Source organism: Anomaloglossus baeobatrachus, chromosome 3 (assembly GCF_048569485.1).
Source record: "Anomaloglossus baeobatrachus isolate aAnoBae1 chromosome 3, aAnoBae1.hap1, whole genome shotgun sequence".
NCBI lineage: Eukaryota > Metazoa > Chordata > Amphibia > Anura > Aromobatidae > Anomaloglossus > Anomaloglossus baeobatrachus.
This window is the reverse complement of record NC_134355.1, coordinates 605,984,042-605,998,030: the sequence shown is the minus strand read 5'-3', so window position 1 is coordinate 605,998,030 and position 13,989 is coordinate 605,984,042. Positions and strand designations below refer to the sequence as shown.

Below are 13,989 nucleotides of genomic sequence, written 5' to 3'. Positions count from 1 at the left end.
CCCCTCCTCCATAATTATGTAGTAATGTTCCCCATCCTGTACTACTACACTGTCCTCCATCCTGGACCCTTTCCTGGCAAATATGCCCCCTATCGTGCTATATATATTTCCCATCCTGGGCCTCTTTTTGGTAAATATTTCCCCCATCCTAGTATATATGTCCCCTATCCTGGGCCCCTTCTTGGTAAATATGTCCCCCATCCTGGTATATTTCATCCATGTTGGTATATATGTCCCCAATCTTTGTATATATGTCTCCCATCCTGGGTCCATCCTGGTATATATGTCCTCTATCCTTGTGTATATGTCCCCCATTCTGAGCCCCTTCATGGTAAATATGTCATCCATCCATTTACATATGGCTCACTTCTTGGGCCCGTCTAAGTATTTATATCCCTCATACTGAGCCCATCCTGGTCTATATGTCCCCCATCCTGGTAAATATGCCCCTATCCTGGTATATATGTCTCTCATCCTGTTATATATGTCCCCCCACCCTGAACCCATCCTGATGTATATGTCCCACATCCTGGGCCCATCCTGGTAAATATGTTCCCCATACTGGTAGATATGTACCCATCCTGAACCCCTTTCTCTCATATATATCCTCTTTCTTCCTCTAATGCATAAAAAACCCCCAAAACATATTACTCACCTTTCCCTACATCCACATTATGCAACATTTTGTTCTGTAGCCAGCACAGTGGCCGGTAGCTGACAACGATGTGCCTACTATGGCAACACATAATGTCACAGCCATACAACACCAATGCCTGGTATGTTGACTTCAGCTGCTGGCGTCTGTTTGGCTGGCAGTGTGTATTGCGGGGCAGGGACCTGACGGGTCACTGTGCCGCAATGAATTTTAGCTGAACTAGGCCCACCCCAAAGAACAGTTGCGACCTCTGTGACAGTGATCATTACACCCCTTGTCTGGCTGAAGACATAATCCTCAGTATAGGAGAATTGGGCAAGCACTGGTGGGAGCATACCAGAATTAAACCTCAGTTATTAATTCATCAGTGGCACAGTGTGCAGATGCAATTGCAACCCCTACATCTTGTATAGATGCATCCCTGTCTTTAATGCTGCTGCTAAAATAATACAATAGTGTTTGTTCAAATAACTCTACCCCTCTCCTATCTAGCGCTTTGAGCAGCTTTGCAGGGTCAAAACTGCTGAAAACTGCCTTTAATGTCTCAATATTTCTTTTTATAGGCTGGATACTTCTAGATTGAGCAAAGGAGCTTACTTAGATACAGTTAATGCATTGAACTTACTATAGATCTCTATACAGTAACCCTTCAGCCTCCTCTGGTGGTAGCTGCAATCTGCCAAAATGTAGTAATTAATCGCCATTTCTTTCCAGAGAAATTGGGGGAAAAAAAGCTGTAATGATTCAGTAGAAAAAAAATGTAAAAAATATTAAATCTAAAATCTTACCATGGCAAATGTGTCAGAATAATCTATCACACAGCGTGCGCCACTCAGGTATATTTTGCCCATTTTTTGTCTTCAGTCTTACAGCTCAAGACAATTTATTCCTTTTTTATTGTAGAAAAAAATTATTAAATCTGCTCCGTTGTTTTAAATTTCTTCTTAAATTTTTTACTTGTTTTTATGTTTATAATAATTATTTTTATTTAGTCCTAATTACGGTACCCCTTTTTTGGTGTTTTTATTATCCTACTATTTTTTATTTAATTAAAAAAAAACCTATCTAATTGAGATGAACTGTGATCTCTAAAGCAAATAAAATATCTATTCAAATATTGAATAATTTTTTTAAAATTTTTAAGAAATCGATTCAATGATGTTCCACTTGATCTCCGTGTGGTTTATGAAGACGTAATAAGACTCATCAAAAGCGTCCATTGAAAGGAACCTTTATTGTGTATTTTATTTAGTCATTCCCCATGTGGATCCTAATAATCATCCACTCTATCAATCTTGCCTGTAAGAGCATGGTAACCTGACTGTCTTTCCGGTGACCCACGTAAAGGACAAATAATTGTAAGCCACGATATTCTTCTGAGCTTCTGACATAGACAGATAACACTCTGGCTGCATCTAATATATGCAGCTGGTGATTCCTTGGATTACCTGGGGATTAGTTGGCCAAAAGATGCCGCAATAATATCCTCATTAAAGTGACACACATAAATAACCTTTGGCTGCAAAGGATGAGCCGTTCTTCAAGTGACCTTGCCCAGGTAGAGATGACATGAGATGGATCAAAGGATTGAAGAAGGAAGCCTCTCCGTTCTCAAAGCTTACAACTGAGAAAAGAAAATTTCCGCTACGGCCGCACAATCTCTCCGGTATTAAAAGATGGATATTATACATTGAAAATTCTGTAGCAGAGAAAACAGGCGGCGGTGATGAATGTTATGTAGACCATCCCCTGGTTTCTGTGGTTTTGTCTGCTGTGAAGCTATTCTTAGGACATGATAGGTCAAGGGCTTTCCATTATGTCACGCTTCTTCAAAGCATTTGACAGTGAATGAAAAGTAATATTTTCATAAACTTCAAGCTTGAGTCATCAGAAAGAAAGATAGACGTTCGTCTCTGATTGCCCTTTTCACATAGAATAATGACCCCACAAATGAGACATCCACCATGGTCCACCATAAAAAAGCAGCCACGATAGCCACATAATGATAATAATAATAAAAATGATAACATCCTCAGTAACCTCACATTGTGTGCACAATTATTATCCAATCTGTATTATCAATGATTAATTTTATTATTTAGCAACTGTCACGCTAGGTACTGGGAAGTACCAAACGAATGGGAAGGGAAACCCTGTGTCTAAGGGCCCCTTCACACGTCCGTGATACACGTGCGTGTTTGGTCCGTTTCCGTATATACCGGAGACACGGCCAAACGTGCACCAATGTTAATCTATGATTGTGGTCACACGTGCATTATTTCATTATGTCCGTGTGTGCGTGTCCGTGATCCGTATGTGTTTGCGTTTTGCACGGATGCATGTCCGTTATCTGCACGGAGCACGCACACGTGGACACAATGAAAGTCTATGGGTATGTGCACACACGTTAGTAAACACGTATGCATCTACCTATAGTCCGTGTCCGTTTGGTGTTTTTATTTCTAGTGATGTCGGCTATTCTTTCTATTTCTGTGTATGTTGGTCAATCTCCCTGAGTCCGTCGGTCGGTCTCTCTGTCTGTCTGTCCCTCTCACACAGCCTGTCGGTCAGTTTCCCCCCCTCTCTCATACTCACCGTTCCCCGATCACCGGCGCGGCGCTGCACGGCATTCACACTGCTGCGGCGGCTTTTACTATTTTGAAAAAGCCGGCCGCTCATTAAACAATCTCCTATTCCCTGCTTTCCCCGCCCACCGGCGCCTATGATTGGTTGCAGTGAGACATGCCCCACACTGAGTGACAGGTGCCTCACTGCACCCAATCACAGTAGCCGGTGGGCATGTCTATACTGTGCAGGAAAATAAATAAATAAATAATTAAAAAAAAACGGCGTGCGGTCCCCCCCATTTTAATGCCAGCCAGATAAAGCCATACGGCTGAAGGCTGGTATTCTCAGGATGGGGAGCTCCACGTTATGGGGAGCCCCCCAACCTAACAATATCAGTCAGCAGCCGCCCAGAATTGCCGCATACATTATATGCGACAGTTCTGGGACTGTACCCGGCTCTTCCCGATTTGCCCTGGTGCTTTGGCAAATCGGGGTAATAAGGAGTTAATGGCAGCCCATAGCTGCCACTAAATCCTAGATTAATCATGTCAGGCGTCTCCCCGAGATACCTTCCATGATTAATCTGTAAATTACAGTAAATAAACACACACACACACACCCGAAAAAATCCTTTATTAGAAATAAAAAACACACACATATACCCTGGTTCACCACTTTAATCAGCCCGAAAAAGCCCTCCATGTCCGGCGGAATCCAGGATGCTCCAGCGTCGCATCCAGCGCTGCTGCATGGAGGTGACCGGAGCTGCAGAAGACACCGCCGCTCCGGTCACCTCCACACAGCAAATGAGGTGAGAAGCGCGATCAGCTGAGCTGTCACTGAGGTTACCCGCTGTTACTGGATCCAGTGACAGCGGGTAACCTCAGTTACAGCTCAGCTGATCGCGCTTCTCACCTCATTTGCTGTGTAGAGGTGACCGGAGCGGCGGTGTCTTCTGCAGCTCCGGTCACCTCCATGCAGCAGCGCTGGATGCGACGCTGGAGCATCCTGGATTCCGCCGGACATGGAGGGCTTTTTCGGGCTGATTAAAGTGGTGAACCAGGGTATATGTGTGTGTTTTTTATTTCTAATAAAGGATTTTTTCGAGTGTGTGTGTGTTTATTTACTGTAATTTACAGATTAATCATGGAAGGTGTCTCGGGGAAACGCCTGACATGATTAATCTAGGATTTAGTGGCAGCTATGGGCTGCCAATAACTCCTTATTACCCCGATTTGCCAAAGCACCAGGGCAAATCGGGAAGAGCCGGGTACAGTTCCAGAACTGTCGCATATAATGTATGCGGCAATTCTGGGCGGCTGCTGACTGATATTGTTAGGGTGGGGGGCTCCCCATAACGTGGAGCTCCCCATCCTGAGAATACCAGCCTTCAGCCGTATGGCTTTATCTGGCTGGCATTAAAATTGGGGGGGACCGCACGCCGTTTTTTTTTAATTTATTTATTTATTTTACTGCACAGTATAGACACGCCCACCGGCTGCTGTGATTGGGTGCAGTGAGGCACCTGTCACTCAGTGTGGGGGGCGTGTCTCACTGCAACCAATCATAGGCGCCGGTGAGCGGGGAAAGCAGGGAATAGGAGATTGTTTAATGAGCGGCCGGCTTTTTCAAAATAGTAAAAGCCGCCGCAGCAGTGTGAATGCCGTGCAGCGCCGCGCCGGGGATCGAGGAACGGTGAGTATGAGAGAGGGGGGGAAACTTCAGTCACTCGGGGGATTAGCGGTCACCGGTGAATCCTTCACAGGTGACCGCTAATCAGTACACGACACAGACAGAGCCGCGGTATGAGGATGAAGTCGGGTGAAGTTCACCCGAGTTCATTCTCATCGCGCAACTCTGTCTGCTGTCAGCCGACATTTATAAACGACATTGTGCATCACACACACGGACATTACACACGGACATTACACGTACACATACACGTTAATTCCACACGCACACACGGACGTTCTACACACAAACACGGCTAGCATACGCAATTCACACAGATGCCACACGGACCATAAAAACGGACACAAAAACGGGACACGGACCCGAAAAATGGCCCGTAACACACGTGCGTGTTTTTCACGGACGTGTGAAGGGGGCCTAAGGAAGAGGACCCCTGACCAAACCTACTGCTGGTCCCTGGGGTTCCTCACCACCCTAGATAGGTTCCGCACCTATGCGCCGAGCCGTATTCCTGACCCTAGGTATCCCTAGTGCTGGACCCTAAATAGGGAACGGATCGGATGAGCTCTTCGTCAACCTCACTAAACACTATAGATGACATAAGGAGGACACACGGGGGGGAATATGCATGAATTACTTATCTACAGTTGACTAAAGCCTGCTTTACACCTTACGATATCACATACGATATTGTATGCGATCGTACCCACCCCCATCGTATGTGCGGCACGTTCAATTTTTTCACCGTGTCGCACAAACGATTATTTCCCGTCACACGTACTCACGTACTTACCCTTCCATACGACCTCGATGTGGGTGGTGAACATCCACTTCCTGGAGTAGGAGGGACGTTCGGCGTCACAGCGACGTCACGCGGCAGCCGGCCAATAGAAGCAGAGAGGCGGAGATGAGCAGGACGTAAACATCCCGCCCACCTCCTTCCTTCCATATTGCCGGCGGGAGCCGCGGGATACAGGTAAGATCTGTTCATCGCTCCCAGGGTGTCACACACTGTGATGTGTGGTACCTCGGGAACATTGAACAACCCGACGTGCAATTTTAAGGAAATGAACGACGTGTATGCGATGAACAATTTTACGTTCAATCGCACGTAGCTGTCACACGCTACAACAACACTAACGATGCCAGATGTGCGTCACTTACGACGTGACCCCGCCGACACATCGTTAGATTTGTTGTAGCGTGTAAAGCCCGCTTAAGGTAGAAGCTCAGCAAAGTTTTCAGCAATGATACACAGAGGAGTACAAGCCTCTTGCTTGCAACCAGGGCTTGAATGAACTGAATAATATCACCAGCATCAGTCCAAGGAAGGAAGGAGTATTTAGGCACCAAGAGAATACTGATGATCAGCAGCAGGATGGAAAGCGAGCTCCTGCTGGGTCCAAAAGGAGGAGTGATGAAAATGTAACCGAAAAGCTATCTATTATAATGAATACGGACAGCAGGAACAATGGAAAATCAGGGAGCATTCTGCGCAGCCAAATGCTGTGACCTTCTATGGCCAGAAACCACATGACTGTCTGTCACCCGTGACAACAACACAGCACTGTCACTAAATTCAAAAGGTTAATAAATCTGAAACCTGATTATTTAAGAAAGTAAAATTGAGGTTTTGTTTTTCTCAGGAGAATATTTATGTGTGCAGAATTATTATGCAACTAAATGAAAAATGAAATTTTCCCATCTCCATGTGTTTATTTTCATCTGTTAAACGGAGAAAAAAATTACCAAACAGTTCAAAATGTACAAAAGTACAGGATATTTCTGACATTTCATAAAAAATATCAGTGACCAATATGGCCTCCCTTCTTTTCATTGACAGTAATGAGCTCCATCCATGGAGTCTATTAGTTTTTTTATTTGTGATGATCGACTTTTTGTTCAGCACCAACCACAGCCTCCGAGACACTGTAGAGAGGTGACCATTTTCCTTCACCGTAGATTTTCCATTTAACCAGGGCCCACAAGTTCTCAATAGGGCTTAGGTAAGGCGAGGAAGGGGCCAGGTCATTATTCTTTCTTTAAGGCCTTTACGGACAGCCAAGCATTCTAGACTTTGATGCTTCCATGGAGTATTGTCCTGCATAAAAATCATGACTTTCTTGACGATGCAGACTGCTTCCTATACCACGGCTTGAAAAAATTGTCTTCTAAATATTGGCAGTAAGTTTCTGCGCTGATTTTGAGTTCAACTTCAATCAGAAAAGGTCAATATAGTTCATCTCTAATTATGCAAGCCCATAGCAGGACCGCCCCCTTGCTGCCATCTAAATCGAATTGGAGGTCTGTGCCCATTATTGATCCAGACAAGGTCCATCCATCTGGTCCATCAAGAATCATTGTCATTTTATCAGTCCATAAAACCATTGAAAAATCTGTCTTCAGATATTTCTTGGTCCAGTCTTGATGTTTCCACTTCTGTGTCTTGCTCAGTGGTGATTGGTTTCAGTTGTCCTTACCTTGGCCATGTCTCTGACCACTGAACACCTTGTACTTCTGGGCTCTCCAGGGAGGTTGCAGTTCTCGAATATGGCAGCACTGGAGGATAATGGGCTTTTGGTTACTGTTATTCTTCTCAAATCTTTGGCAGTTATGGTGCTTTTTTTCCTCAACACGTTTTGTGACCCTGTTCACTATTTGCAACAAAACTTTTGATGGTTCTGTGATCATGCCCCAACATATTCGTAATTTCCATAGTTCTACATCCTCTGTAAGACTTTTAACAATTTTTGACTTTTCATAATCAGTTAAATCTCTTTTTTGCCCCATTCTACCTGAGAAAAACAAGATGCCTAATAATTTTTCTCACCTGGATAAAGGGTGTTTCCTTAGGCTGTACCCTCCTCATTACACACATACACGTCACCTGATCTGCTTCATCCAATAAACATTAACGCTTATACAGATTGGAGTTGGAAAATCTGCATAAATATGGGAGATGCCGGTCACCGCCGTGATGGGCCCCAGCCGATCCCGAATCTGTTGGAGGTCAGAACCGGTACAGTGGACGGTGGACCCTTCCTCCTCACGCATCTAAATGTGGATCCTTATGGCTTAAAGCTTCTTGGGGACCCAGGTTCTTGGAAAGTGTTTACGCCCGTCCCGTATGCAGGTGCCATGGGTCTGTTGTGGGGCCTGCCTTGGAGCACGATCCCCGGATCCTATGTAGCACTGTGCTCCGGAAACTGTGGGGGCCGGAGGGACATGCAATCCCCCTGGCCTGCAGATTTTGGTGGACAAGCTGAAGTATATCCACCCTAGGATTCTGCTCCCTGCGCTGCGCCGGTCCCGAGGGAGCAATGAAGCTCTCCCCTCGGTGACCGTATTAGCTCTTGCGTCCCAAAAGAGCCACTGGTAAAACCCGACTGCTTTCTTCCTCTCCTGCTGGAGAAGTTTTTCTAACTTCTGTGTTGCGCCTCACTCCCCCTGGTGGCTGTTCCTCCCCTGGTTCCCTGTCGCTAGTGGGTGTCAGCCCCCCATGTTTGGTGACTGCCTTAAGACCCAAACCTAGCCCGTCCCCAGTGGGGAGGCCAACCTGGTTGTGTGTATTAGTTGGTGTGTTGTGAAACCGGTACCAACCTCCTCTGGATCCAGGATGAGTACCGCACCTTAAGTGAGGTGCAGTACCCTGTGACGATGGGCGCCACACATGCTCATCTGGGTACCATTTTATTTGGGGGGGAGGATAGGGGTGAGACAAAGGGTTTCACAGTTACTGGAACTGATCCCATAGTTATCATTAGGATAATTTCTGGTACCCAGCTCATCCCTTGTGCAGTGTTGGTTCTTGCCCATTTTTCCGCTCACTTTGCATTTCTTCTGGAGGGACTTTTTAACTGGTTATCGTCAACTAGTAACACTAGTAGGAACACTATGCAGGTACCCCATTTTTCTAAGAACCCATAGTGCTGCCTTATGGTGTGTATGCTGTTTTCAACAACTACCAGAACACTATCTTGCATTCCTATGTTTCATAAGAATTAATGAACACACCTCCTGCAGATTGGACACGACAAACTCTAACCTTTGCCACCCATGATGATTTTAGTAATAAAAACGTAATGCCTCTGATCTTTAATTTCAGTAGTACACAACCCACACCGTTGTGCTGAGCTCATCAGACGGTAATTTCACACTCCACAGCTCACATACGGTATTACAGATCAGTGTTATAAACTGTCCTAGCCACAAAGGCTTCTACTCATATCGCGACGGCACCATATGTACGTAAAACATGTTAAAAAATGTGCAAACAATTTTAAAGACTTGAGCATGTTATCACTTTATACACTCCAATTTATTTTCATCTTGAGTTCTCCTTAAAGGAACCTTTAACAGTCTTCATTCTCATTAATACGTCGTATGCTATTGCTATAGATGCATTTTATTAGCCTCCTTAAATTTTATCCTCCTCATGAGAAGGAATCATTGAAGCAGCTAATCAATCCACCTTTATGTTTCCCAATATTCATTTTTTTTGCAAGGCAGACATAAAATTGTCTGCAAATGATCTTTTCTTCGGTTTGCAGCCGAAAGGAATTATTCTAGAATATTGTTGGTGCTTTCATTCTTATGAAGTATCGAGCAATGCTAGAAGTGATGAATTTTTATGGAGAAGGTTCTCAGGAGTCTGACTAGACTCCGCATGGTAGACAACTAACATAGACTGTAGGACAGGAGAAAGTTTGATGCCTTTGACCTTGGTTTGTTGTTTGTGAAGGTTTCCAACTTGGGTGGCCAAGAGAATAATAAAATGAATCCTTGGCCAAAAATATCTAAACTTTTACACTTCCATGATTGACTATGTTGATCAGACTGAAGCTTTATACTGTTGCGACATTCATAGAAGATTTGATTAAGTGTAAACTTAATGTTTGGAAGATGGGCTTTTCACTTACTTTTTGAACTTGCAGACATGATTTGTTAAAAAAAGAACAAAATCAGCCTTACGGTGTTATCTCTTTACCAGTGACCCCAATCTTTGTTGACAGCAGTGATGTCATGATTATATCATATAACCCCTGCAGTCAATCATTGTGATTAGCAGTAGTGATAAGCGAGCACTACCATGCTCAGGTGCTCGGTGCTTGTTTAGAGCAGTTGAATGCTCGGAGGGGAGCTACTCGACTGTCCAAGTATAATGGGAGTCAATGGGGGGACTCAAGCATTTTTTCAAGAAATCTTTCGGAAAAATGCTTGAGTCCCCCATTGACTTCCATTATACTCGAGTCACGAGGCTCGAGTCATTCGAGCATCCAACTGCTCATTACCAGTACCGACCACCTGAACATTTTAGTGCTCGCTCACCACTTATTAGCAGTCTTGTGTCATCTGCATCCTCAACTCTAAGGGGGGCTTTACACGTTGCAACATCGCTTCCGAAATATCTTCGGGGTCACATCGTTAGTCACGCACATCCGGCACCGGTAACTACATTGCAACGTGTAAATCCTAGATGCGCCGATAAACAATCGTAAAAGCGTCGAAAGTCGGTGATCTGTGTAGCGTCGAGCAACAAACATCTCCTTACCTGCCTCCTGACGGCAATGCGGAAGGGAGAAGGTGGGCGGGATGTTATGTCCTGCTCATCTCCGCCCCTCCGCTTCTATTGGCCGGCCGTTTAGTGACGTCGTGGTGACATCACTGTGACGCCGAACGCACCGCCCCTTGAAGGAGGGATAGTTCGGCAGTCACAGCGACGTCGCCGAGCAGGTATGTGCGTGTGACGCTACTGTAGCGATAATGTTCGCTACGGCAGCAATCACCGCATATCACATGTGCGACGGGGGCGGGTACTATCGCGCTCGGCATCGCTAGCCAATGCTATCAATGTCGCAACGTGTAAAGTACCCCTAAGCCCTGCAGTTGACTGCAGCAGTCTGTGATGCCAGTAGTAATGACACCTCTGCTTGCTATTTAGCCATCCATTTTTCTTTTATTTGTAAAGGATCCATTTTTTGCTTACAGGATAGGATAGCAATCCGTTAACTGATCCGTCCTTCATAGACTCCAATATTAAAAAAAACGGATTCCGCACACATCAGTTATTTAACAATGGACAAAAAAAGTTTTGTTTGCAGAATTTTTTGCCAACAAATTTCAGCAGGATCCGTTCTAGCATGATTACAGGACATGAGAACTCATCCTACGATGGGAGATGGGTAAATTCATTTAACTCGTCACTTCTAAACCACCATTTATAGATGCAATATAAAATGTTTCCTGATTTTATTGACCATTTAACAATTTTAATAAAATTATTTTATTTTATAGAAAATGAAATGAAATTAGAATAGGGGAAAACAAGAAACCCAGGACTGAAAATTGACTTCATTGATTCCCGAAAATTGAAATCTGGACGAAAAGAAGAAATATATTGCCACCGGGACTTCTCAGGTAGTGCATGACGATAACCTGCTATTTAACACTATGACTGAAGTATTGTGGTTTATAACATATATCCCAGGGGTTGTCACCAGGTTTTTCACACCCTGGCACTGTTGTGAATGTCCTAACCCAGGCCAAGAACACCCACTGTTTGGCAGGGTACATAACACCACCCTTTTCCGCACAGATGAGACAGATGGAAATGTGCAGTGGTCACTGATGAGTGACTACAAGCAGAGATCTTAAAAATTGTGAAGAAATATATTGGAAAGTATTACAATTATTTAATTTTGCAAAAAGTATTCTATATTTTCTATAATCCCACATGCCAGGTAATACAATTTAATAGATACGTTATAGAATATATAATAGCTAGCTGATAGATTTGGGTTCTACTAATGTCAAGATTTGGTGCCCAAATTCTATTTCTCCTCAATCCTGAGCTGCAAGAGAGAAAGGGGAGAAGGAGGGTCATCCATATATGAGTAGCCCTATCAATGATAGCTTATGGGTAATTACCGATCCAAACCCCATTAATATGAGGAATTTGTATTTCATCTCCATGGCTGCAGACTAGAGTCATGTGACCCTCCTCTTACTTTTTGGAATTTCCAGTTCCTCTTCTGATTTGTAAGCCTGGCACAGCATCAATGTTATGAGCCTACGTGTCAAAGGGCCTACTAATCAGAAGATACTCCTGGAATTCGCGCAAGTAGGAAGAAGTTCGCAAGACTCTGGTCAATGGCTGTAGACTATCAACATGGCCGCTGAACCAGGGTCCTGAAAATGTTTTTTTGCCATTGCTATTAACCCTTTTGACTTATTTTTTTTTTTATGAGGCTTATCACTCATTAGCAGGTAGTTGCTAATTATTTGCCTTTTCCGCCAGGGAATGATCTCTCCAAGCTAAGACTGGTTAAGGACCACTATTGGTGGCCATTTTACTACTTCCGGTGGTGTCATGTTGACATAGCAGCATCTTCTCATTAGCTCTGCTCTGTCGAGAGGGCGTCTCTGTCAACGTAATGTTGATTAACAGCTAGCTGTTAGGCAAAGTTATCTCTTAATCAGGATGACATCAGCAGTAATGCCCGATTGGCAAAGCAGAGCGGAAGAGAAGGAGCTGCTCTGGTGACTTGACATCCCAGGAAGTAGAAGAATCACCTCAATGAGCATCTGTGACCTCTCTGCCGAACAGGCAACTACCTACCGATAAGTGCTAAGTCTCATAACAATAAAAACTCCCAGATAACCCATTTAATGGCCACTGATATGCCATTCCAGCATGACACCCCACCAGAGAATGAACCCATTGAGGAGACACTGAGGAGAAAGCTGCCAATCCTCTACCCATGTGACTCACATGATACACTGTAAGTCATTGACATTTCAGAAAAGAATGTACTGGGAAAATCCATAAATATCTGCATGTCTCAGAAACCTCTGACAGTCCCATCTTAGACTTTGTTTATAGTATTGGTAATTTATGCAATGTCGGGGAACACTTCTGTACAGAAATGACATATTCTATTTTCCACGTCGCTCGCTCGTAAGTTCTTTTGTGACGAAACCAGTATTCTTCCTTTGTGGGCTTGTGCGAAGGCTTTTGTCCTTGTTGTACACCGCTCTTTAAAATACCCAAATACAGAGAAAGACGGATGAATAACACAGCAAGCAGCAAGGACTGCAGTAAGTGGTAATTAATGTTGGCAGAGGCGGCGCAGACTTACAACTTACAGTAAATGCATAATGAAGGTTTTACTGTGTTCGTCGGCTCAGGGTGATCATGTGTTTCTCTGTGACGTGCAATATATCATTTTAGGTTAGCATCTTCACCTTATATCTGATGTCTAACTATATACTCTATGTAGCTATCTGTCATCTACATATGTATTTATTGTTTTTCTATCATCTTTCTAATTTCAAAAAAAGCAGAAGCAGCACTATAAGGCCAGAGTCACACTTGTGAGTGCCTCGCGTGAAACTCGCGCGAGTCTCTCATTGAATCACCCGGCACGGACTCACTCTCCGGACAGGAGCATTTCAGCTGCATAGACATACATGCCACCGACCCGCTCCTGTCAGGAGAGTGCGAGTCCTTGCCGGGTGATTCAATGAGAGACTCATGCGAGTTACACGTGAGGCACTCGCAAGTGTGACTCTGGCCTAACAATAAATGATGCTTGCAAATTCTAGGATCTTCAGCCAAGCCTTCTCAAAAACAGGCAAAACATGCCAGGATTCCAGTAATCCAGCGACAAAAGGTGATTAGTACTTTATTCTCCCATACATGCAATGTTTTAGTTTCACATGGGCTTGAAAACATTTTCATGTAAAACTTAAAGGGAATCTTACCCCCTAACTATGTATATGTGCATGTAGCTCTTTCAAAGACAAGTCCAGCAATACCTTTGTATGGCTAGTCCGGCCCTCCATCACTGAGAAATCAGCATTTGAATAAATATGGAAGTTAGACAGAAAATCTGAAGCCTTTGTCACTCCAGCTCTATTCTCCACTCAGCTCAGCCTTCTCCTGCTTTTCTGACGACCCCTTTTATGTATACCTATACAGAAAATGTGCAAGGCTCAAACTGAATAAAAAATATACCTTATTGGATAACATACTAATTTAAAAGATGTTACAGGGCATTCCAAAATTTGAGTAC

General features: G+C 44.0%; 1 protein-coding gene across 10 annotated transcripts in view; it reads left to right on the top strand.

Annotated features, from left to right (window-relative positions):
* The window catches only part of MYT1L (myelin transcription factor 1 like), a 746,199-nt gene that overhangs the window by 246,354 nt on the left and 485,856 nt on the right, over nucleotides 1-13,989 (top strand). For all 10 annotated transcript variants that reach the window (XM_075341068.1, XM_075341066.1, XM_075341065.1 and 7 more), the window contains exon 3: nucleotides 11,210-11,332. The gene's annotated coding sequence lies outside the window, so the exon portion shown is untranslated. The remainder of the gene's footprint in view (nucleotides 1-11,209; nucleotides 11,333-13,989) is intronic.